Genomic DNA, 24,894 nt, shown 5'->3' with positions numbered 1-24,894 from the left:
CTAGTACAGAGATGAAACGATAGGCAGCATGCTTCATCGGCTGAATCTGTGCTTATTAGGCAGCAGTTATAGGCTCGGGAGCCCTGCCAGGAAACAGTTGGCAACCCCAGCCAGAATGCTGCCACATGCTTGTATTCAATGAATTAATCTAGGCTTTCTGAAATCAGCGCATAAGACTGCTGTTGCTTTCTGGGCTGCGCGAGAGAGATCACCCATTAGACCAGGAGCGCGAAGGAAGAAAACCTGAATGCATGACATCATGGAAAGTGGCAACTGGTAACAGCTACCACTTCCAATATGTTCTGCCTTTCCAAAAAGCTCCATTCAATGTGGTATCCCACCTCTCATATTTCCATATGCATTCATTTGCCCATCTGTCCCTGAAGAGACCTGTTTCCTAGCGTGAATATAGATATAATCACGAAACAGAAATTTCTAAAAAAATAAATAAATGCTTAGTTGAAACATTTTGGCTTCTGCCTTTCTCAGTAACACCAAGAAGGCAGAAGCCCAAACATTAAGCTACACGGTTTTACATCTCCCTCTGTTTTGTCATTCACTTATGTTATGTACTGAGTTGAATAGGATCCAAACTGCAGCAGTCTGATTGGTCCTAGAACAATAGGATCCAAAATGCAGCAGTCTGATTGGTCCTAGAACAATGCAGCAGTATGATTGGTTGGCAGGAACCACCCAATCATGCTCCAGATAGAAGTGAATCCACAACCTGATTGGCTTACGGTAGAAATCCGGAATTAGCCAATCATGTGCAGCCCATTGTGTAAATAATGTATATAAAGCAGATACTTTGAGGGGACTTTCATTCATTCCTCCTCACCACTATGAGCTGAATAAAGAGCATGAAATCACTTTGCGACTCTGAGTATATTTCAACTTATTTTTCATATATAATTACTTAGCATTTGACAGTGCTCTTATAAGCTCTAGGGTCTACTTGTTCTCTCTGTGTGTGTTTGTGTGTGTATATATAGACTGAGTTGCAAGGAAGACATATGGGAAAAACATCACAATTCTTCTTCAGTACATTGCGTCGATCTGCTCAGTCTGCTTTCAGTGGGCTCTTAACCAGTGGGGGCGGGGTCACTGGGCTGACTGTGGGAGAGACATACATCCACTGCCACTTAGGGAAGGTTCACATAACCATTATATGATGCCCCCCATTATATATGTGGCTGAGAAATAATGATCTAGAGCTGCCACAAGGTGACATTTGGGGGGCATCTAATGGGGGGGGCATCAGGAACTTGGGCAGCAGGGTTCATCATACATGGGAATTTAGGAAGCTGCCTTACACTGAATAAGGTCATTGGTTTGTCTAGCTATGCATAGTCTCTACACTATACAGAAGGGGACATGGGTGGCGCTGTGGTCTAAACCACTGAGCTTCTTGGGCTTGCTGATCAGAAGGTTGGCGGTTCAAATCCCCATAACGGGGTGAGCTGCCGTTGATCTGTGCCAGCTTCTGCCAACCTAGCAGTTCGAAAGCACGCCAGTGCAAGTAGATAAATAGGTACCGCTGCAGCGGGAAGGTAAACGGCATTTCTGTGCGCTCTGGTTTCCACCATGGGATCCCATTATGCCAGAAGTGGTTTAGTCCTGGCCACATGACCCAGAAAGCTGTCTATGAGCAAACGCCGGCTCCCTCAGCCTGAAAGCGAAATGAGTACCACAACCCCATAGTTGCCTTTGACTGGACTTAGCTGTCCAGGGGTCCTTTACCTTTACCTACCTATAGTCTACACCAGAGCTTCCCAAACCTATTTGGCCTACTGCGCCCTTTTCAGAAAAAAATATGACTCAATTGCCCCCCTGGAGATCTGCTAGGCCCCAGACTTAAAAACCCGTGGGGTGGACCAGAGCGAAGCCTGCCATCTCAGTCTGATCTGTCCCAGGGGTGGGACCAGCACTGCAGCCACAGGATGGGTGAAGCTGAAAAGGGTTCACCCAAGGCCGGAACAAAACCCTCGCCTCCACCATGACTGCCCGATCTAGTGGAGGTGCTCAAGCTGGTGGTAAGCGTCATTACACAGCAGATGAAACATGTATGAACAGTTTTTCAAAACTCTCTTCTCTTCTTTGTTTATGCTCCCACCATCCCCTTATTTTTATTCAATGCCCCCCAATTGCATTCAAGGCTACTACTGCCCCCTGGATCGTTCCAGAGCCCCCCAGGGGGCAGTATCGCCCACTTTGGGGGGAACTGGTCTTCAGTGACTGCCCACAGTGGTATAGCGTGGGTTGCCAGCACTTCCTGCAGAAGAAGACTATACCTATACCTCATCTCTTCTAGCATCTAGTACAGAGTGTCTATGGGACGCAGGTGGCGCTGTGGGTTAAACCACAGAGCCTAGGGCTTGCCGATCAGAAGGTTGGTGGTTCAAATTCCCACAACGGGGTGAGCTCCCGTTGCTCAGTCCCTGCTCCTGCCAACCTAGCAGTTCGAAGGCACATCAAAGTGCAAGTAGATAAATAGGTACCGCTACGGCGGGAAGGTAAACGGCGTTTCCGTGCGCTGCTCTGGTTCGCCAGAAGCGGCTTAGTCATGCTGGCCACATGACCCGGAAGCTGTACGCCACCTCCCTCGGCCAATAAAGGGAGATGAGCGCCGCAACCCCAGAGTCGTCCGCGACTGGACCTAACAGTCAGGGGTCTCTTTACCTTTACCTTACAGAGTGTCTAGAGGCTAGGTTTGGGGAAGGAGGCTCCTAATAAAAGGAAGACATGGCTGCCGCGATACGGAGTCAGACATCCCGCAAAACTCCAGACTTTTATGGACTAGACAAAAAAGGGAAAAAATATTGCGGCCAGATGGAGCTCACCAGTGGCCAAATGGCTATCTCTGAGTTCAGCCATTTCAATGAGCACAAATTTAACTCGTTGACTGAGCAGAAAACCTAGAGCCATAGGGCTGGGGTGTGTGAGGCTGTTGATGAGGGAATCCTTCGTCTCCTCCATGCGGTGGCAGCTGTTCCTGGGCCTCTGTTCTCAGCCAGCCCTGCTGCCGCCTCTGCTTGGCACAGCCTTCAAAGCTGTTAAGGGAGGTCAGATCCTGTAGCAGATGAGTAAAATGGGAAAAGATTAGAGCAATGCATTTGCTGTCATTGGCAATATCGCTGCCAGAGTAGAGAAGGAATATTTGATTCGCGGCCCTCCTGGGGGCCCCACAGCCCCGTGCCGGCTCCAGCGAGCTGAACAGCGAGAGGCTGAAATGTTACTTGCGAGATCAAAAAACAAAGCGGGAGTAAAGCTGCAGAGCCTGCTTGTTTCCCGTCCCCAAAGGGCTAGGAGCCTCTCGCCTCCCTCTCTCACTTTATGTTTTCCAAGAGCCTGTCTCACTTAGCGCAAGAACTGAATCCACTGGGCCTCTGAATGATGCTTCAAACAGAGCGGTTAGCCTTCTGGCCAGTTCAGGTTCTTGACAGCAATTGCCATGGCAACAGGCCATCACCGGTCAATACGATATTGGGGGTGACACGTTGGTCTTGGTGTTGGGCAACGACACCTAGGTTAAAAAAAACCAATGGATGTCAGGACTGCAAGTTTGGTGGGCAGGCAGGTTTTTCGGTGGGACGATCAGCCAAAGTCTATAGATATGCCAAGCCATGAAAATCTTCAGAAGATTTGGCACCCCTCTCCAATCGCAAAGTTCCCAAACCCTTTCCCCACCACATCTATAATGACTACAAAGCCAGTAAAATCAGGGCAGAAATTTTTATTATTTGCATGGTTTTATTCCATGCATTTTTGTAGATAAATGAACATGTTTTCCTAAAATTGGAAAGTAAGACGGTCCATGTTTCGGCACTGAACTGTGGCCCGAAATACAGTGGTACCTCAGGTTACATACGCTTCAGGTTACAGACTCCGCTAACCCAGAAATAGTACCTCGGGTTAAGAACTTTGCTTCAGGATGAGAACAGAAATCGTGCTCCTGCGGCGTGGCGGCAGCAGGAGGCCCCATTAGCTAAAGTGGTGCTTCAGGTTAAGAACAGTTTCAGGTTAAGAACGGACCTCCGGAACAAATTAAGTACTTAACCTGAGATACCACTGTATTGTTCTGCGCTGTAATTCCTAGGTTCGTTCTTTGATTAGGCAGAGGAGCAATATGAGCAGTTCCAGATGGAAAACATCACTCATTATCTGTTAGCCTGCCCCTCAGATAAAGACCCCAGAGATCACTTTCTGAAACCCTTGTTCACACAAGCAAGCAGGCATAAATGACTCGGTTTCTTCTGAATGACAATGATAGCTTTGTAACGCATGGAGGGGCCCTCTATACACTGGCTGCAAAAAAAAAAAAAAAAAAAAAAGGTGGGGAGAAGGTCAGGAAAAAGAAGTTAAGTAACATCACTATAAATTGGGAAGTTTAATCTGAAATCAAGCTAGATTTAAGCTTGTTGGTGCCTCTGGTATTTTCTTTCACATAATGGGTGTTGGCTTGTATGGATGTTCTATATTGTTTTGGATGCCAACATTCATTGTTTTGTTGATACTGTTGCTGAGGGTTTGTCATGGCCCTGGGCTAGAACAATAAACGTAGGAACTAGAGCTAGTTCTCTCGGTGCTTGCAATTTTATTAAGTCTTAATAGGAGCAGCTTGTTAAGAAAGGGCCATAGCTTAGCAGTAGAGCAGCTGACTTGCATGCAAGGTAAAAGTAAAGGTAAAAGACCCCTGGACGTTTAAGTCCAGTCAAAGGTGACTATGGGGTTGCAGCACTCATCTCCAGCTAGACTGGTGACTGGGAGTGGCCACCGGGACCACATAACACCGGTCTTGAAAGACCTACATTGGCTCCCAGTACGTTTCCGAGCACAATTCAAAGTGTTGGTGTTGACCTTTAAAGCCCTAAACGGCCTCGGCCCAGTATACCTGAAGGAGCGTCTCCACCCCCATCGTTCTGCCTGGATGCTGAGGTCTAGCGCTGAGGGCCTTCTGGCGGTTCCCTCACTGCGAGAAGCAAAGCTACAGGGAACCAGGCAGAGGGCCTTCTCGGTAGTGGCACCCGCCCTGTGGAACGCCCTCCCATCAGATGTCAAAGAGATAAACAACTACCTGACATTTAGAAGACATCTGAAGGCTGTTCAGGGAAGTTTTTAATGTGTGACATTTTAAGGTATTTTTAATACTTGTTGGAAGCCGCCCAGAGTGGCTGGGGAGACCCAGCCAGATGGGCAGGGTACAAATAATAAATTATTATTATTATTATTATTATTATTATTATTATTATTATTTCTTGCTTTTAGGCCGAGGGAGCCGGCGTTTGTCTACAGACAGCTTTCTAGGTCATGTGGCCAGCGGGACTAAACTGCTTCTGATGCAACAGAACCCCGTGACGGAAACACTGTTTACTTTCCCGCCACAGCAGTACCTATTTATCTACTTCCACTGGTGTGCTTTTGAACTGCTAGGTTGGCAGGAGCTGGGACACAGCAACGGGAGCTCACTCTGTTACGGGGATTTGAACCGGCGACTTTCTGATTGGCAGGGTCAAGAGGCTCCATGGTTTAGACCATTAGTATATTCACATAGCCTGTTACCTGATTCTTCTGACTGGAAGTGGCAGGATTAAACCCGGGACCTTCTGCATGCAAAGCATTTGCTCTGTCGCTGAGTCTCGACTCTTCCCCTAAAAATTGGTTTTTAGGAATCTTAAAATGAGAACTAGCTGAAGTGCTTGTTAGCAAACTGGACTGGGTGTTTTTTGTCTCTCTCTTTTTTTGCTTTGATCTAGTAAGCCTAGCTCAACCTTGGGGGCGATTTAGCTTAATTGGCAATAACATTGCTTAGGAAACAACAGTGAAAGCAGAAGGGAAGGTCATTAGCCTTAACAGCTAGTATCTCTCTGCCAAATTGGAAGAGCTGGCAAGCCTGCTTTTGAAGCCCACTGGAAACCAAATGAGCCAAATGTAGAATACTATACATATGCAAGAACATCCTCTGGAAACCAAGCCTTGTGAGGAACGGTTGAGGGAGTTGGGTATGTTAGCCTGGAGAAAAGGAGACTGGGGACTCAGCTACATTAGTAAAGAAAAAACGTTTTATATGCGTTATAACAGTGTGACACCAGATGGCGCTGCAGAGCAGAAAACATTTCTAGGCGATTTTACATAGGGGTTTTTTTCCCTCCATTTGTTCTAATGATCTAATTTCTGACTTATTTATAGTGGGGATTTTCCTGTGTGTAGATACACCCTAAGAGGAGATATGATACCTGTCTTGAAATATCTAAAGGGCTGGAAGATGGAACAGGCTTCCTTTCTCCTGCTCCGGAGGGTAGGCCTCAAACCAGTGGATTTGAATTACAAGAAAGGAGATTCCAACGAAACATCAGGAAGAGCTTTCTGGCAGCAAGAGCTGTTCAACCAAGGAACAGACTCCCATGAGAGGTGGTGGACTTGTCTGTGCAGACCTCCTTGACAAAAGTGGAAAGGGGGAATATCTGTCAAGCATGGGGATAGGTCTTCTAAAAAGGCAGGCCCAACGTTTTCAGATTCAGCCTTACCTGGAGATGGCAGGGATGCTCTGCCACTGAGCTAGTCTTCCCATTAAAGGTAAAGGAACCCCTGACCATTAGGTCCAGTCGTGCCTGACTCTGGGGTTGCGGCGCTCATCTCGCTTTATTGGCCGAGGGAGCTGGCGTACAGCTTCCGGGTCATGTGGCCAGCATGGCTAAGCCACGTCTGGCGAACCAGAGCAGCGCACGGAAATGCTGTTTACCTTCCCGCCAGAGCGGTACCTATTTATCTACTTGCACTTTTGACGTCCTTTCGAACTGCTAGGTTGGCAGGAGCAGGGACCGAGCAACAGGACCCCACCCCGTTGCGGGGATTCGAACCACTGGCCTTCTGATCGGCAAGTCCTAGGCTCTGTGGTTAACCCACAGCGCCACCCGCATCCCTCTTAGCTTTGGCTTAACACTAGAAACTGAGCACATTCTGTGCTTTCGCTTCAAGGGAGAAGCAGATAGCTCGTGATTGGCAACGGCACCTTCCATCTTCAGAGATTCTTGTTTTCTAGCCACAGAATCCAACATGCCAATCCCCCGACTACTTGTCTGCATCATTTGTACATTATTCACACTGAACTTGGTTCTCAATCATGCGAGCTAAATCAATGGTATCCCATGTGCAATTCAGATTGTAACAGACACTGACACTATCTGTTTTTTGATCACGTGCTCTAGCCAACTGGAGAACAGATGAGCTGCTGTTGTATCAAACTTATTTTTAGTCTCTCTCTCTCTCTCTCTCTCTCTCTCTCTCTCTCTCTCCCCTCTCTCTGTTTTTTTTAAAATGAATCACCACCTGGGTGGCTGAGGATTATGTTTTCCTTTACAGCATTAAATATTATCTGTCAGAGAAAACCCTCCTCCTACTCATTAGCCCATCATCCCCATAATGCTTGATTTGCTCCACCTTACATCACCCATTTATATTTGCTAATTAGTTGTTCCTAGATGCTTCTTCTGACACCCTCCCACCTCCACATGGTAAATTGTGTGGTACGGCAATCCAGTGGGGGCCAGAAATAAATTAGAAATGGAAATTACTATAGTCGGGGGCTGGCTTTCTTACACTCATTGATAAGGCCATAGGCTTCACTGGAGCCAACTGGGTTAAAGGTAAAGGGGCCCCTGATCATTAGGTCCAGTCGTGGCCAACTCTGGGGTTGCGGCACTCATTTCGTTTTATTGGCCGAGGGAGCCGGCGTACAGCTTCCAGGTCATGTGGCCAGCATGACTAAGCCACTTCTGGCAAACCAGAGAAGCGCACGGAAACGCCGTTTACCTTCCCACCGGAGCGGTACCTATTTATCTACTTGCACTTTGACGTGCTTTCGAACTGCTAGGTTGGCAGGAGCAGGGACCAAGCAATGGGAGCTCACCCCGTCGTGGGGTTTCGAACCGCCGACTTTCTGATCGGCAAGTCCTAGGCTCTGTGGTTTAACCCACAGCACCACCTGCGTCCCTTTTACCAACCGGGTTGCAAAAGCTCAAATTAGGGCCAGATCTTCAGTGGCAAGCCTTGGGTGGCCCATTGACCAAATTTTACCTCTGGCTAGGAGGAGCCATAGATTAGTGATAGAGCACATTGTTTGTATCCAAAAGTTCATTCAACATCTCCAGTTAAACAGGTTGCAGCTGACAGGGCTGGGAAAGAAAGACAAGACCTTGGTGAGTTGTTGGAATAAACCAGGGTTAGGAACCTTTGGGCTTCCAGATGTTACTGAACTACATCTCCAATCAACCCTGGCCAGCATGGTCAATAGCCATGGCTGATGGGAGTTGTAGTCCAGCCACATCAGGTGAGCTAAAGGTTTCCTGTGCCTGGTCTAGGGTTCCGGGTTCAAAATCCCACCAGCTATGAAGCTCACTGACTGACCCTGGGCCAGCCACTTTCTCTCTGTGTAACCTCTCAATTTCCCCCCTCACAACTGGATATATGAACTTGAGGCTCTGGCCCTTTGAGCCTCATAAGTGGGACGCGGGTGGCGCTGTGGTCTAAACCACTGAGCCTCTTGGACTTGCCGATCAGAAGGTCGGTGGTTCGAATCCCTGCGAAGGGGTGAGCTCCTGTTGCTCTATCCCAGCTTCTTCCAACCTAGCATTTTGACAGCATGCCAGTGCAAGTAGATAAATAGGCACCGCTGCAGTGGGAAAGTAAACAACATTTTCATGCGCTTAGGTTTCCATAGGGATGTGGGTGGCACTGTGGGTTAAACCACAGAGCCCTGGACTTGCCGATCAGAAGGTCGGCGGTTCGAATCCCTGTGACGGGTGAGCTCCCGTTGCTCAGTCCCTGCCAACCTAGCAGTTCAAAAGCACCTCAAAGTGCAAGTAGATAAATAGGTACCACTCCGGCGGGAAGGTAAATGCCGTTTCCGTGTGCTGCTCTGGTTCACCAGAAGTGGCTCAGTCATGCTGACCACATGACCCAGAAGCTGTACACCGGCTCCCTCAGCCAATAAAGCGAGATGAGCACCGCAACACCAGAGTTGGCAACAACTGGACCTAATGGTCAGGGGTCCCTTTACCTTTACCTTTTTAGATTTCCATCATGGTGTCCCGTTGCACCAGAAGCGGTTTAGTCCTGCTAGCCACATGACGCCGGCACCCTCTGCCTGAAAGCGGTGATGAGTGCCACAACCCCATAGTCGCCTTTGACTGGACTTAACTGTCCAGGGGTCCTTTACCTTTCCACCTCCCCAGTGAAGTTGATTTGCACCTGGCTGCGTTTTGGCCCCTAGGGGCTCCCGTAGAGCAAAGGTTGGGACCCTATTGCTTTGCTCTCAACTCCCATCACCCCCAGCCTGCAGGACCAATGGTCAGGCATTATGAGATCTGTAATCCAGGAGCGTCTGAAGGGTCCCCGGGTCCCCATTCCCTGTCCTAGAGGGAAGATCCCGTTGACCCCAATGGGGCTATGACCCTGTGCCCATCTGTGTTGTGTGAGGTTTAATCAGGTCACAGCAGCAGCAGCAGCAGCAGCCAGGTCCGGCCACAGGTAAATTGCAGAGTGTTTCTTTATTCAGGGGATGCTGTGTCTCCTGCGCTCTTTGTCCGTTTGCATCCATTCCATTATCTTTTCCTTTGCCTCTTGACAAACAGCCTGCGTAAGGGATGAGGTAACTTCAGAGAGATCAAAGGCTCCTTCTCATCTGTGGGAAGTTTTAGCAATTGGGCTTATCAGAGGTACCCTGGGGGTTGGTTCCCAGTTGTCTTGCTGCGCTGATTTATATACCTGTACAGAGAGGGTGTTTAGATTCTGCTGCCGTTATGTAGGCATGGCGAGTCTGAGCCTAGTGGGGGTGGGGAATGGAAGAGCTCATCAGAAGGCAAAAGGAAACTTGGGGTGGGGTTTCATTGCACAAAAGAATCTTATCCTCAGAGGAAAATTGCAAACCAGACCTACATTCCGAGTAACCCCTTATTTAACAGGGTAGATTCACGCAACTCTTTGTGTGCGTTGGTCTGATTCAGGGCTAGCTTTTCTGGGTCTTTTGGCAACTGGGACAACATGTTGTTATGACGTCCTGTGACAAAGCCTTGGTTTGGGTGAGACGGTTATGCAGGGGCAGTACTGATTGTTGGCCAAGGTTTCTTCCAATTGGGAATAGCAGACCTTCCAAGTGTCCCTATTTTCCAGGGGCACTCCCGGATTTACAGGAGCTGTACATGTTTCTGATTTGATCCTGGAATGTCCCACTTTTCCTTAGGACGTCCCTGTTTTCAAGAGAAATGTTGGAGGGTTATCCAACCCCCGAGCCGTTTGAAGGCAGCCCTGTATAGGGAAGGTTTTTTTTATTATGTTTTATTATGCTTTTAGGGGACGTGGGTGGCGCTGTGGGTTAAACCACAGAGCCTAGGACTTGCCGATCAGAAGGTCGGCGGTTCGAATCCCCGGGACGGGGTGAGTTCCCGTTGCTCGGTCCCTTCTCCTGCCAACCTAGCAGTTCAAAAGCACATCAAAGTGCAAGTAGATAAATAGGTACCTCTCTGGCGGAAAGGTAAACGGCGTTTCCGTGCGCTGCTCTGGTTCGCCAGAAGCGGCTTAGTCATGCTGGCCACATGACCCGGAAGCTGTACGCCGGCTCCCTCGGCCAATAAAGCGAGATGAGCGCCGCAACCCCAGAGTTGGCCATGACTGGACCTAATGGTCAGGGGTCCCTTTACCTTTGTTATGCTTTTATATAAGTTGGAAGCCGCCCAGAGCGGTTGGGGCAGCCCTGTCAGATGGGCGGAGTATAAATAGTAAAATTATTATTATTGGATACGGTGTCCCTATCTTCATCGGAGAAATGTTGGAGGGTATGGAATAGAAATTTGGGTAAGAACTGCAAGCAGTTGAAAGTGAAGGTTAGGACCCTGTGTGAGAGCTGGGGAAGAGGGGATCTCACAGGGTGAGATGCTATGAGAAATGAGGAATTCTGGGAAGGCTCACTTTTTTCTGTATGGGATAAAAATTAAAATATAGCGGTGAGAGAGGATTTTTTATTTTTCTGTCTCCTCTCTTTTCTCTTAGTATCTCTCATTATTCTTTGTAGATTAGTTTATCCTTTTTATTGTGCCATGAAAAAATTCAGTAAACCTTTTTTTTAAAAAAGGGAACTTGTCGTTATGACGTCCGAAGATAAGGTTTGCACAAGAGAGGATTAAGTGAGTGGGAAGAATTGATTGTTGCCCAAGTTTCTTCCCATTGAGAAGAGCAGAACTGCATGTGTGGACTCGGATCGGGACCACAAAGCAGGTGGGAGTGAAACAATGGATTAAAGCTCCATGCTGTGGTCCCTATCCGGTTTACACGCTCCGCCTGCAACACCTGTTTGGGAAAGAAAAAAGAACCGTGCAAGACCAAACAATGGCTCCATAAACACCATACATTGAAAGCCCACTCAAAGCACGTTTAACAACATCGTATAACCTCCTGCAACACAGCCAAGAATCCTAGGACCTGTAGTTTGGCTTAAAGTCCCAACGGTCTTTTGTTGTTGTATAGTCGTTTAGTCATGTTCGACTCTAGGTGACCCCATGGACCAGAGCATGCCAGGCACTTCTGTCTTCCACTGCCTCCCGCAGTTTGGTCAAACTCATGCTGGTAGCTTCGAGAACACTGTCCAACCATCTCGTCCTCTGTCGTCCCCTTCTCCTTGTGCCCTCCATCTTTCCCAACATCAGGGTCTTTTCCAGGGAGTCTTCTCTTCTCATGAGGTGGCCAAAGTATTGGAGTCTCAGCGTCAGGATCTGTCCTTCCAGTGAGCACTCAGGGCTGATTTCCTTCAGAATGGGTAGGTTTGATCTTCTTGCAGTCCATGGGACTCTCAAGAGTCTCCTCCAGCACTATAATTCAAAAGCATCAATTCTCCGGCGATCAGCCTTCTTTATGGTCCAGCTCTCACTTCCATACATCACTACTGGGAAAACCATAGCTTTAACTGTACGGACCTTTGTTGGCAAGGTGATGTCTCTGCTTTTTAAGATGCTGTCTAGGTTTGTCATTGCTTTTCTCCCAAGAAGTAGGTGTCTTTTAATTTCGTGGCTGCTGTCACCATCTGCAGTGATCATGGAGCCCAAGAAAGTAAAATCTCTCACTGCCTCCATTACTTCCCCTTCTATTTGCCAGGAGGTGATGGGACCAGCAGCCATGATCTTCATTTTTTTGATGTTGAGCTTCAAACCATATTTTGTGCTCTCCTCTTTCACCCTCATTAAAAGGTTCTTTAATTCCTCCTCACTTTCTGCCACCAATGTTGTGTCATCTGCATATCCCAGCAGTCTTAACACACCACAATTCCCAGAATTCCTGCAGAGTGGGACACACTTTAAATGTGCAGTGTGTGTGCAGCTTTGTGATAAATGCCACTTCTCATTTGGCCCTAAGCCTTCCATGGCAGAGTGTCGTTGTCGTGCTTCATAAATAATTTGGTTCGCCGAGGCAGCAAAACGTGAGTGACTGCAACAGTTATGCTTTGCTGCGACATCAGCAATGTTGGATTTGCACACCCGCCGCCAGATACAGGGAAAACCAGATACACACCAAACCTTGGTGGGCAGAGTAGGTCTCATTTGACTTTTCTGCCTCAGTTGCCAAAGTTCTTTGATAGGCCTTGGGAGGCAGTGGATGCTATGAGTCCATACATTGGAGTCTCCAACATTATACTCGCATTGTGCTCACAAGAGATGGTGCCATGTGGACAACCATACACAATTCCAACTTCTTGCCATGGGTTTAAAACAACAACAACAACAACAACCCCAAAGCGCTTAAGAGGTCTGGAGGAACCAGGTCTCGTGCATGTAGGTCTCCTGAATGGTTGAATCTCCTCAGCTGGCATATCTGGCATTCAAATCCCCAGCCACATGCCCCTTCTGCGTGTCTGTGTGCCAGCCTGCAGCTGGCACATGCCTGACTCTGCTTGCACACCCCCAACAGATTCCTAATGCCTGCAGCCATGCGCACTGTCCCGCCGCTGAAGCCTGCACCGCCATTCCTGGGAAGCTGAGCTCCAAAAGAAGCCTGCCTTCTCTTGACACAAAGCCAGAAGGATTAGAAATTCACATTCCACATTGATTAGAAGCTGCATAAATTACTAATTATGACTTGGAGCTTTCGATGTTGCAAATGTTTCTGAAACAGATCGGGCTCAGCTGGGAAAGGTATGAGCCTGATACACAGTTATATCAGTGCTAATGAACAAGGACAGCCTGTGGTGTGTGCATGCGCGCGCACACACACCAGTGTGAAGTCTCTACGAAAGGCAGCATGGATAGGTGCTGCTGCCAATTGACCACATTAGCTTAGGCTCTTCCATATCTCGCTAGTGCAACCGCTGATCTCTGAGTATAGATGTGCAGTGGTACCTCGGGTTAAGAACTTAATTCGTTCTGGAGGTCCGTTCTTAACCTGAAACTGTTCTTAACCTGAAGCACCACTTTAGCTAATGGGGCCTCCTGCTGCCGCCACGTCACCGCCGCACGATTTCTGTTCTCGTCCTGAAGCAAAGTTCCTAACCCAAGGTACTATTTCTGGGTTAGTGGAGTCTGTAACCTGAAGCGTCTGTAACCTGTATGTTTATGGCAGCTGAGTGTGGTTATTGCAGATGTTTACATGTGGAATTGCCAGGGCCTCAGAAAGGAGGATATGACCTTGAATTGACAAGGGTTACTGCAAAAGGCAAAGGTTTAAAATAAGGTTGCCAACTGGCAGAGAATAAAACTGCTTGGTTTGTTCCTGTGCCTTAGAAACATGGAATCATAGAATCGAAGATTTGGAAGGGGTACACTGAGGCTCATCTATTTCAACCCTCTGCAATGCAAGAATCTCAGCTAAAGCATATATGTCAGGCGCCCATCAACCACTGCTTTAAAACCTCCAAGTTAGGCGGTTTAAGCAGTAATGCTATAAAGGTGTATGTAAAAATGGATTGATAACAGGTGAAAATTTAAAGTTATAGTATATTAAGTTAAAGGATTAAGAGAAAATAAAGAGGGAAAGAAATTGCTGAATTAACTAATTGAATTGGAATACAAAAAAGGGAGGTATGAGGAGGTCAGAGAAACAAGGATATGAATGTAAGGCATGGAAAGACTGATTTATTTTTTTCTTTTTCTTAAGTGTTTTTTATTCTTTTATTCTGTATTTTGTATTTTTCTTGTATTTTTATTTCTGTCTTTTGTTTTTGCCTTTCTTGTTTTTATGTAACTCTTTTTTCTAAAATTTTAATAAATATCATTAAAAATAAAAAAAAACCTCCAAGGAGTCCACCACCTCCCGATGGAAACTGTTCCACATTCTCCATTCTATGGTCCCTATCCCTCAACTGTTTAATCTGCAGAAATCAGCAGGTGTTGCACGTACAGTGGTACCTCTGGTTGCGAACGGGATCTGTTCCGGAGGCCCGTTCGCAACATGAAAAGAGCGCAACCTGAAGTGCTGTATCTGCACAGGTGCGCGGTGCAATTTGGTCTTCTGCGCAAAGCGCAATTTAGCACTTCTGCGCATGCGCGAGCAGCAAAACCCGGAAGTAAACCTTTCTGGTACTTCCGGGTCACCGCGGGACGTAACCTGAAAGAATGTAACATGAAGCAAACGTAACATGAGGTATGACTGTACTAGAATGGAGTTTACCTCAGTGGCATCACAACGGGGGGGGGGGCAGTTCGCCACGGGGGCCATGTCTTGGGGGGTGACAAGAAGGCACCCCGCTGGGGCTCGCGGCAGCGCAAGCAGCCAGTGCGCCGCCGCAACCGCATGTGGAGGATCCTCCGTTCATGACTGCAACCGCAAGCTGAGGATCCCGGTGCCGGCGGCAAACCGCTATGTACAGCGCATGTGCGGCATCGCACGCATGTGCTGTATGTTGCAGTTTGCCACCAGTGCTGCTCAAGCACCGTACGGATGACGGTGGGATCCCTCTGTTGCCGCTACAGCCGCAAACAGAGGATCCTCCGTTTGTGGCTGCAGCTGCGAGCAGAAGGTCCCAGCACTGTCTGTATGGCACTGGAGCGCCAGCGGTGGCAAAACACTATGTACAGCACATGTGCAGCATCACTACGTACGGCACATGCGCCCTACGTAGCGACGCCCCGCTCCGGGTGTCACAACGCCTTCGTTCGCCCCTGGTTTACCTGCCAATATCTGCATAACAAGCTACCATGAAATGTGCAGAAGCAGGGACTAATTAAAAGGTGGTAATCCTAACAGTGGGTTGGGCAGTTCTAATATGAAATTGGCATGAGCAGTCACTCAGTGCACTTGGCTGCCCAATTACCCAGTGAGAAAAAGAGTAAGCAGAAAGCCATTGCAATGCATTAATAACCAAAAATGCATATGCATTATATCTATGTGCATACATGCACTAATTCACATGTTAGTTTCGTTACGCTCTGTGCATTTATTCATGTGCAGTTACACATATACACACATCATGATAGCCGCCTCCCGAACCAAGAAATTGTCTTTGATTTTTTCCCCTCATTGACTCAGATATATATATATAGATATATATATATATATATATATATATCCCCAACACATTCTGCAGGCCTCATCTGCAGATTAAGCGGTTGGGAGTCCAGAGTGAGCGTAGTGCCTGCATACACACACATCAACTCTACCTCTTTGCCTTGCAAACCGAGAAAATTAATCTCCCGGCCTTCTCTGATATTTGGGCTGAATTACAAGCTGGGAATGGAGATAAAGTGCAAGCGGGAGGAAGCTACAGGTACGGCAGAAAGCCCAGCTGGCTGGCTACAGGCCTTTGTCCGCACAGATAAAAGCTTTCTGGCCTCATGCATAATTCACTAGGCAGCATCTCCCTGGCTCAAAGTTTGGCCCTGCAATACGCCTCCCTGGTTGTGCTTAAACCACTCGGCCTCCTGAGAAACACGGCTGCAGGGGCGAGCAGGGCAAAGCACGCATGCAGGAAAGAGTGTGCAGCCATGGGCAAATGTGAGCATGGGTTTGTGCTGTGTGCGGTCACCATAATGTAGTGGTAAGGTAAAAGGTAAAGGACCCCTGGACGGTTAAGTCCAGTCCAAGGCGACTATGAGCCATGGGCAACCTTCGTCCGAAGGAAACCCCCAACAACTAGGGACTCCTACAGGTTACTAAAAATGCTAAAAAGCAGGGGTTTCTATGACATTTGGGGTGAGCAAAACCTGGGAGACACCAGCCATACATCCAGTGTCCCGACTGGACAGCATTCTGCTCACACAAGGTCTGATCCCCTCAGTGGAATCAACGAACATAGGTGTGGCGTTTGCCTCCTAGGTGGGTCATAAGGAAAGGGTTAAATGAGTGTGAAGTGATTGGCCAGTGGGAACCAAGGGGAGGAGTTAGAGTGAGAGTTGGTGTTGTTTGGAAGTCAGTTGAGAGTGGGGAGTTGGAGAAGGAAGAGGGAGGAATAGTCTGTGGGTTGGTCGAGTTGTGTGGTGAGAGAGTGAGAGGAATTGTTAGGTGGAGTCAGATAGTTAGTTGGGATAATCAGTTTGAAGTTGTTAGGAACGAATAGGACAGTTAAGGAACTAAGATTAAGAAACTGACAAGAAAAATTAACTGAAACCATAAGCTTGTTCATGCCTATAAAATAAACTTGATTATTTGTTAATGTTAACAACTGACTGGACTCCACGTGTACCCGTGAGAAACGGGTTGGTGGCAGCGAAGAAAGCAATCACAGTGGAGGCACAGGGTCAATACGTCCGGGGACCCTGCGTGATCGCCACCATGGGTAACATTAAAATCACAGATCACGCCCCAGTAGAAGTCACTGTTAAAATAGGAGAAGGAACACAAACCACCCCATCATGGGCCTTCAGTCCCATCCTAACTGCAAGCAAACAAATTAGAGAGAGTCTCACAAAAACTCTCCAAAACTACTTCAAGGGAAACGATGTAGACAATATAACAACCCCCCTCCTATGGGACGCAATGAAAGCGGTCACCAGAGGAGCTTGCATAAAAGAGAAAGCATTCTTTAAAAAACAAACCTCCTCAAAAATTAGCAAAATAGAACAAGACATCACAGCCCTCTCATCACGCTACAAACAAACAGGATCTAAAAAGGCGACTATGGGGTTGCGGCGCTCATCTCGCTTTCAGACTGAGGGAGCCGACATTTGTCCACAGACAGCTTTCCGAGTCATGTGGCCAGCAGGACTAAACCGCTTCTGGTGCAACGGGGCACCATGATGGAAACCAGAGCACACAGAAACACCGTTTACCTTCCCGCCGCAGCAGTGCCTATTTATCTACTTGCACTGGTGTACTTTCAAACTGCTAGGTTGGCAGGAGCTGGGACAGAGCAATAGGAGCTCACTCCATCGTGGGGATTCGAACCGCCAACCTTCTGATCGGCAAGCCCAAGAGGCTCAGTGGTTTAGACCACAGCGCCACCCGCATCCTTCAGCTGTCCATCTCTCCGTATGGTGGCCTGCCAAGGTAATTTCTCATTTTACCTTTCAGAGATTGTCACAAGCATTTCTGCTTCCCAAACGGAACAAGATCCCCTTCCCTCATGCACTGTACCGGGGGCCCTGCCACCCCTCTTGAGCAGATATGGGGAAGGCATGGGGGAGGGGAGAGAGGGAAAGGCCCCCTGCACTAGTGGGAATTCATTGCACTGGCTTCTGCTGGCGCAATGACTTAGTCGCATCTGGCCTCTGGTTACAGCAGTGAATGTCCTGTGTGAGTGTCTGGAGGCTGTTGGAGGATGGATGGTGGCTAACAGATTGAGTTGATTCCTGACAAGACAGAAGTACTGTTTTTGTGGGACAGGGTGTGGGCAAGTATGGAGGACTCCCTGGTCCTGAATGGGGTTACTGTGCCCCAGAAGGACCAGATGCGCAACCTGGGAGTCATTTTGGACTCACAGCTGTCTAGGGAGGCGCAAGTCAATTCTCTGTCCAGAGCAGCTGTCTACCAGCTCCATCTGGAATGCAGGCTGAGACTCTACCTGCCCACAGATAACTGCTCTAGTTATCTCCCACTTGGACTACTGCAATGCTCTCTACGTGGGGCAACTTTTGAAGGTGACCCAGAAACTGCAACTAATCCAGAATGTGGCAGCTAGACTGGTGACTGGGTGTGGCTGCCCAGACCACATACCACCGCTCCTGAAAGACCTACATTGGCTCCCAGTATGTTTCTGAGCACAATTCAAAGTGTTGGCGCTGACCTTTAAAGCCCTAAATGCCCTCGGCCCAGTATACCTGAAGGAGTGTCTCCACCCCCATCGTTCAGCCCAGACACTGAGGTCCAGAGCTAAGGGCCTTCTGGCAACTTCCCTGCGAGAAATGAGGTTGCAGGGAACCAGGCAGAAGGCCTTCTCGGAAGTGGCGCCCGCCCTTTGGAATGCCCTCCCATCAGATGTTAAGGAAATAAACAACTATCTGACTTTTAGAAGACATCTGAAGGCAGCCCTGTTTAGGGAAATTTTTTATGTTTGATGTTTTATCATGTTTTTAATATTCTGTTGGGAGCCGCCCAGAGTGGCTGGGGAATTATTATTATTAAATTATTATTGCAGTACAGAGCAGCCTGGAAACTATTCCTCCATAGTGCAACGCTACCGGAAGCATGTGCAAATTAAGCAATCACATGGGTGTTGCCAACCGCATGGGTTTTTTGCATGGATCCTATGTGTCATGTTCCTGGTCTTTTACAGATCATTACATGTTGCTTTGTCAGACTGCAAGCTCTGACCTGCAATAGCCACACTGCCATTGTTTTTCTTTTTCCTGCTCATTATCCCAGGATGATGGAGAGGAGACTCAAGAATTCCTGGCTGGGTCAGGGGTTATTGAGTTGCTTTCAGCTCAGAGGACTCCGTCTAAATGTGTAAAAACAGTTCCGAGTCAAGGGGTTATTCTCTAGCTAAAGGATTGTTTAAACAAGTCTACATGGGTGCGTGAGCACGCATACTTGGTGTGTATTATTTGGCCGTGTCTGTGTTTTACTTTGCAGCTCTAAGCATCTTTGCTTCATGCATCTTTGTATCTTTTTTTGTTGGTCTGCAAATAAGGACGCATGTACTTAAAGACGCATTAAGATGAAAGAAGATCCCTGGTGAGGTCATTCGGTGACTGCAACAACCTGCTTTGGGGATGGGTGGTAGTAACAACAGAGCTAGCTGATCTCCCAAGTTATTTACAGGCCTTATGATGCAGGAATACAGTGCTTCTGCTCTTGCAGATGAATAGTGTGCTGTGTCCACATGTCAGAAATTTGAAAGAACAATTCTTCAATAAGGAGACAAGTTTAGACCAACCTATCCATTCTTAAGGAAATCAGCTCTGAGTGCTCACTGGAAGGACAGATCCTGACGCTGAGACTCCAATATTTTGGCCACCTCATGGCCAAACTCCCTGGAAAGACTCCCTGGAAGAGACCCTGATGTTGGGAAAGATGGAGGAGGGGGCGACAGAGGACGAGATGGTTGGATAGTGTTCTCGAAGCTACCAGCCTGAGTTTGACTAAACTGCGGGAGGCAGTGGAAGACAGGAGTGCCTGTCGTGCTCTGGTCCATGGGGTCACGAAGAGTCGGACACGACTAAACAACTAAACAACAACAACAAAGTTGTATCATAAAGAGAGAGCTGGACCATAAAGAAGGCTGATTGCCGAAGAATTGATGCTTTTGAATTATGGTGCTGGAGGAGACTCTTGAGAGTCCCATGGAGTGCAAGAAGATCAAACCTATCCATTCTTCAGGAAATCAGCACTGAGTGCTCACTGGAAGGACAGATCCTGAAGCTGAGGCTCCAATACTTTGGCCACCTCATGAGAAGAGAAGACTCCCTGGAAAAGACCCTGATGTTGGGAAAGATGGAGGGCACAAGGAGAAGGGGACGACAGAGGATGAGATGGTTGGACAGTGTTCTCGAAGCTACCAGCATGAGTTTGACCAAACTGTCGGAGGCAGTGGGAGACAGAAGTGCCTGGCGTGCTCTGGTCCAGGGGGTCACGAAGAGTCGGACACGACTAAACGATTAAACAACAACAACAAAGCTGTATCGTTCCAATGCTTGCTAGAGACATTTACTGTGCCGATGCAAACATGTGGTTACCAGTGTTCGAAACACCCATTGTTCTAGGCGCATTTCGCAACAGGAAATTTCATTAGCGCAAGCAGTTTCTGAGCTCTGGGTGCAGTACTGTGCCTAAGATTTCAGCTTAAAACTGCAGAGTGGAAGGAAAGGAGGAGCTTTTTCTGCCTCCCCACTTCCAGCTACTCTCTGAAGACTGGAGAAGAGACCCTCTTAAGAATATTAGAGGGGTGGGCAGGGGAAGGAGACCATGTGAAAAATGAACCTAGTATTTTAGTGCGGTTCATTCATTTTCAGCTTTGTATTCTTGTTATAAAAAAGCATGCCTAGGCATTCCATTGTTGCGCCCATAACCTAGGTTTAAGGTGCCATTCAGCTCCTGGCTTTCATATCTCAGTTTCTAACAGTGGTGGTTACACACTGACACGCTGTGATTTTCCCATAGGAATTGAGTGAAGACAAGGGAATCAAAAGACAGCAGGATGAAGCACCAAAGTGGCTTGCGTAATTGTCCTGGGATTTCAAAGGATGCGAGGGAGAAAGGAAGAGTAAAAAGAAGGGAATGTAACAATGTGGGCACAAAGAGGAAGGTAGGCTGGGGTTGCCTTCCAAAAATGACTTCAAACTGGATTAAAACAATCACCACATGGATGATTCCCCCATCTAGCTTAACCAAGGCGCCCAAATAAGGAAAAGAAACAGACAATTGCAGGAGATGGAAATGTTCACCACTTTCCTAGGGGAAAAAAAGAGAAGTCTATTAGAATGAAAGGTTTGGCTGATTCAACTTCACTGGGGTGTTTTAAATCTTATCCTTTGCAGGTCAAATCACTTTAGCTGAGGTTTGGTTTTATATCAACCGCGGTGGGCACATCTCACAACCTTGCAGCACAGAAGGTGCGATTGCGGTGCTGACACCACCAGCTAAATTGGACGTTTTGCAAGAAGGGATTAATCAGAAAATGCACTGGAGAGGATGGGAAAGGTTGTAAAACCTCTCCACAAACTAATCAGAATGAATGCTCAATAAGTAGCTGGTGTCATCTAACCTCCACACAAACTTTGTGCCCCGAAATAAATAAATCAGGATGCATGCCCCAGAGTCAGACAGTTGCATTCAATGATCTTTCTTGCAGACTGAGCTTCAAAGCTAAAATAATATTTTGGTGGTTGTTAAAGTACCATAAAGGCTGCAGTCCTCTGCACTCTTTCATAGGAGTAAGCTCCATGAAATTCCAATAGGACTTACTAAACAGTCAACCTGCACAGGGTTGCCCTGCAAATCCTATAATATTTTCAATATGGAGCAATTTTTTTGAGGTGGCAGATGAAAAGCCAGATATCAGCTTGTTCGGAGACTTAGTGAGGTTGTGATGAACCGTATATCCTGATACCAATCAACGGTGCCACATGGAGCATCTTGAAAAAGACAGTTCTCAGGAAGTCCACAACTGATACATTTTTTAGGCAGCAGTCTTTATAAGGAAAGGGTCTGGCCCAGATATGGGGTACAGCTGGGACTGAAATACCGATGAAGTTCACATCCAGGATCCAATAAGCAGAGTCGAGCTAAATTCCAAAAAGGCAGCTCAGCAAACAGCAGTTGGGTTCTGATACAGTCATGAGATGTAGCAAAGGGCCAGGTTCTGGAATGGCTGGCAAAGTCTACCCCCCTCAAAGAATCCTAGGGTAGGTAGTTTGCTTAGAGTGCTGGGAACTGTAGATTTCTGAGGGGTGAGCTACAAGTCCCAGGATGTCAGGGACTGGACTGAAGAGGAGGGGGAGGAGGGCTGGAGATTGCTGTAATTTTATTGGTATTAGCTGCCCTGAGCCCGGCTCTGGCCGGGAAGGGCTGGGTATAAATAAAATTTATTTTTATTATTATTAAGGGAGGGGCCTTGGCAGTAGAACCCAGAAACTTCTGATACAGCTGGACAGCCTAAGGCGTGTTAGCAGGTTCTTCTACTCTGGTGACAGCCTGTCATATTTCTTATACTAAAGGGAATCTACCAATGGGGGAGGGACCCTCCCATCCATCACAGAGAGCATCTTGCTGAGCTGACTACAACCACGGTACTTCTCACTACCTTTGTGCTGCTGTCTGCACGAAAACACAGTCCACCTCTGAATATTGCTGTGGGAAAGGAGAAAATTTGAGACATGTAACTCAGGGCAGCTGCTGAGGGTTGGACAGCAGCCACCAGCAGATTTGTGCACAACAGGTTCTGAGCTGATTCATTTTAGAACAGCTGGAGCCGCTCTATTTGAGCAGGGAGAAGCTGGCATTTCAGCAGCAGTAGACTTAAGAGAGCTGCAATCATTCTTAAAAGGTAAAGGGTAAAGGGGCCCCTGACCATTAGGTCCAGTCGTGGCTGACTCTGGGGTTGCGGCGCTCATCTCGCTTTATTGGCCAAGGGAGCCGGCGTACAGCTTCCGGGTCATGTGGCCAGCATGACTAAGCCGCTTCTGGCTAACCAGAGCAGCGCACGGAAATGCCGTTTACCTTCCCGCCGGAGCGGTACCTATTTATCTAGTTGCACTTTGACGTGCTTTCGAACTGCTAGGTGGGCAGGAGCAGGGACCAAGCAACAGGAGCTCACCCCGTCACGGGGATTTGAACCACCGACCTTCTGATTGGCAAGTCCTAGGCTCTGTGGTTTAACCCACAGCGCCACCCGTGTCCCTGGTGCAATCATTCTTAGAGGCACCCAAAATTTTACCATCGCAGGGGTCAGTCTGGGGCTAACTCTGTGTCTATATCTTTTTGTTTGATTTATTTTTTTCCCTTTATTTGCAAATAACCACCTAGGTGCATCTAAGAGGTCCCTGAGAAGGTGTATCAATGAGCTGCCATAGCATAGTGGCTGGCATAGCAGTGGCAAGTAGCCATGCGGTAGATCAGACACACAACGTGCTAATGAAAGCAGAGTATTGTTGTCAGGGAGTTGCCCTCCGTTTCCCACCCTTGGTAAAGTGAGAATTAGAATAATTTGCTTCGTAGAACAGTTCCGAGGATGAATGAGATATGAATGGTAAAATTCCAATCCCACCCCCTCCTTGCCAGAAGAACTGCTCTATAAATAATGCAACGCCATCTCATTTATCCAAATTAGCTGGGGAGTGTGAAGGAGGAAGCATCCAAAATGTTCTAGTAATCAGGAGATTGGATATTTACATATAGCCACACTGATCTGGAGCTGCCTAGGAGAAATGTGGTGATTTCAGATAGAATTAGGAGATCACTCGAGAACTCCACTCTGTATGCATGCCTGATAGGGTGTGTTCAAGGATTTGTGCTCCCCTATGCATATGGAAATGCTGTGATTTGTGTCTTTACAACTTATTGCATGCAGAGCAGCAGAGCAGCCATACATTAAATGGTCCATAATTGACTAGGAGACAACAAGAAGCCCGTGACTTCTTAGGAACAGAGGAGCCGCCTTGTACTGATTCAGACCACTGATCCATCTTAGTTCAACATTGTCAGCACCAGCGCCGAGGGCCTTCTGGCGGTTCCCTCATTGCGAGAAGCAAAGCTATAGGGAACCAGGCAGAGGGCCTTCTCCGTGGTAGCACCCGCCCTGTGGAACGCCCTCCCATCAGATGTCAAAGAGATAAACAACTACCTGACATTCAGAAGACATCTGAAGACAGCCCTGTTTAGGGAAGTTTTTATTGTGTGACATCTTAGTGTATTTTTGGTCTGAGTTGGAAGCCGCCTAGAGTGGCTGGGGAAACCCAGCCAGATGGGCAGGGTACAAATAATAAATTATTATTATTATTATTATTATTATTATTATTATTATTATATCAGAAGCCGAGACAGTTTTCATAATTCTGGGGTTGTCCTTGGAAAATCAAGGCACTCGGATGATAAAATGTGGCTTTGTCTGTCTGTGTATACACACATGCATACATAGTAATAATGTTAAATAGGATGCTGTTCCTGGGAATTTGTGCAGCAAACTTAATATGGGCACCCACAGGCGGCTTTCGAAGACAAGGGTGAAAGCAATGCCCATTCAGCCAGGGCAAAAGGCCCGCAACATACAACTCTTCATCAGAACCACCTAAAGCATCGAATGTGCTTGATCCGTGGTTGATTCTCGCAGTCAAAGCCCAAGTGGTCTATAAATAATTTCCAGATTTCGTTTTACCTACGAGACAAATGAATGAAGATGGCTCTGGGGGGATGTAAAACTCTGCCGTTCCCATGAAGTGTGACGCCTGCAGATCTACCGAGGTTAAAGGGCTTAAAGTAAGAGCCTGGATCGGGAGGGCTGGATTCTCTCTCGCTTCTCCCGAGGCTCCGAGATGACACGTTGGTACCCACAAGTCGGGGGGGGGGCTGCAACACGACAGAGAGAAGATGTTGCTCTCCGCGTGCGCAGGGAGGGAGGCAGAGAAGGCCCTGCCACAGCTTTGGAAATGAGTCCCATTTGCAAGTCAAAAAGGCCGTCTAAATCACAGAGCAGGGACTCTGGAGGCCAGAGAGGATGTGCAGATAACAAGAACTCACAGCGAGGAACAGCTAGAGGCTCTTTTGAGCTAGATCACTAGGTATAGAGAGCATGCTGGCATCTGTCAGAACGGCATGAGCACTGTGCCAAAAATTCAGCCAGTAGGGTCGCAGTTTGCATACCCTCCAATGAAAATAAAGGGTAAAGGGACCCCTGACCGTTAAGTCCAGGCGCAGATGACTGTAGAGTTGCGGCGCTCATCTGGCTTTATTGGCTGAGGGAGCCGGCATACACCTTCTGGATCATGGGGCCAGCAGGACTAAGCCACTTCTGGCGAACCAGAGCAGTGCACGCAAACGCCGTTTACC

At 47.7% G+C, this 24,894-nt stretch overlaps 1 long non-coding RNA gene across 1 annotated transcript in view; it reads right to left on the bottom strand.

The window, feature by feature from the left end:
- Window positions 1–2,774: 2,774 nt before the first annotated feature.
- The window catches only part of LOC308471200, a 28,985-nt gene continuing 6,865 nt past the window's right edge, over window positions 2,775–24,894 (bottom strand). The window contains exon 3 of the long non-coding RNA XR_013982785.1: window positions 2,775–3,070. This is a non-coding gene — a long non-coding RNA (uncharacterized lncRNA). The remainder of the gene's footprint in view (window positions 3,071–24,894) is intronic.

This window comes from Podarcis pityusensis (genome assembly GCF_964106645.2).
Source record: "Podarcis pityusensis genome assembly, chromosome: 2".
NCBI lineage: Eukaryota > Metazoa > Chordata > Lepidosauria > Squamata > Lacertidae > Podarcis > Podarcis pityusensis.
This window is presented reverse-complemented; position numbering and strand designations above follow the sequence as displayed.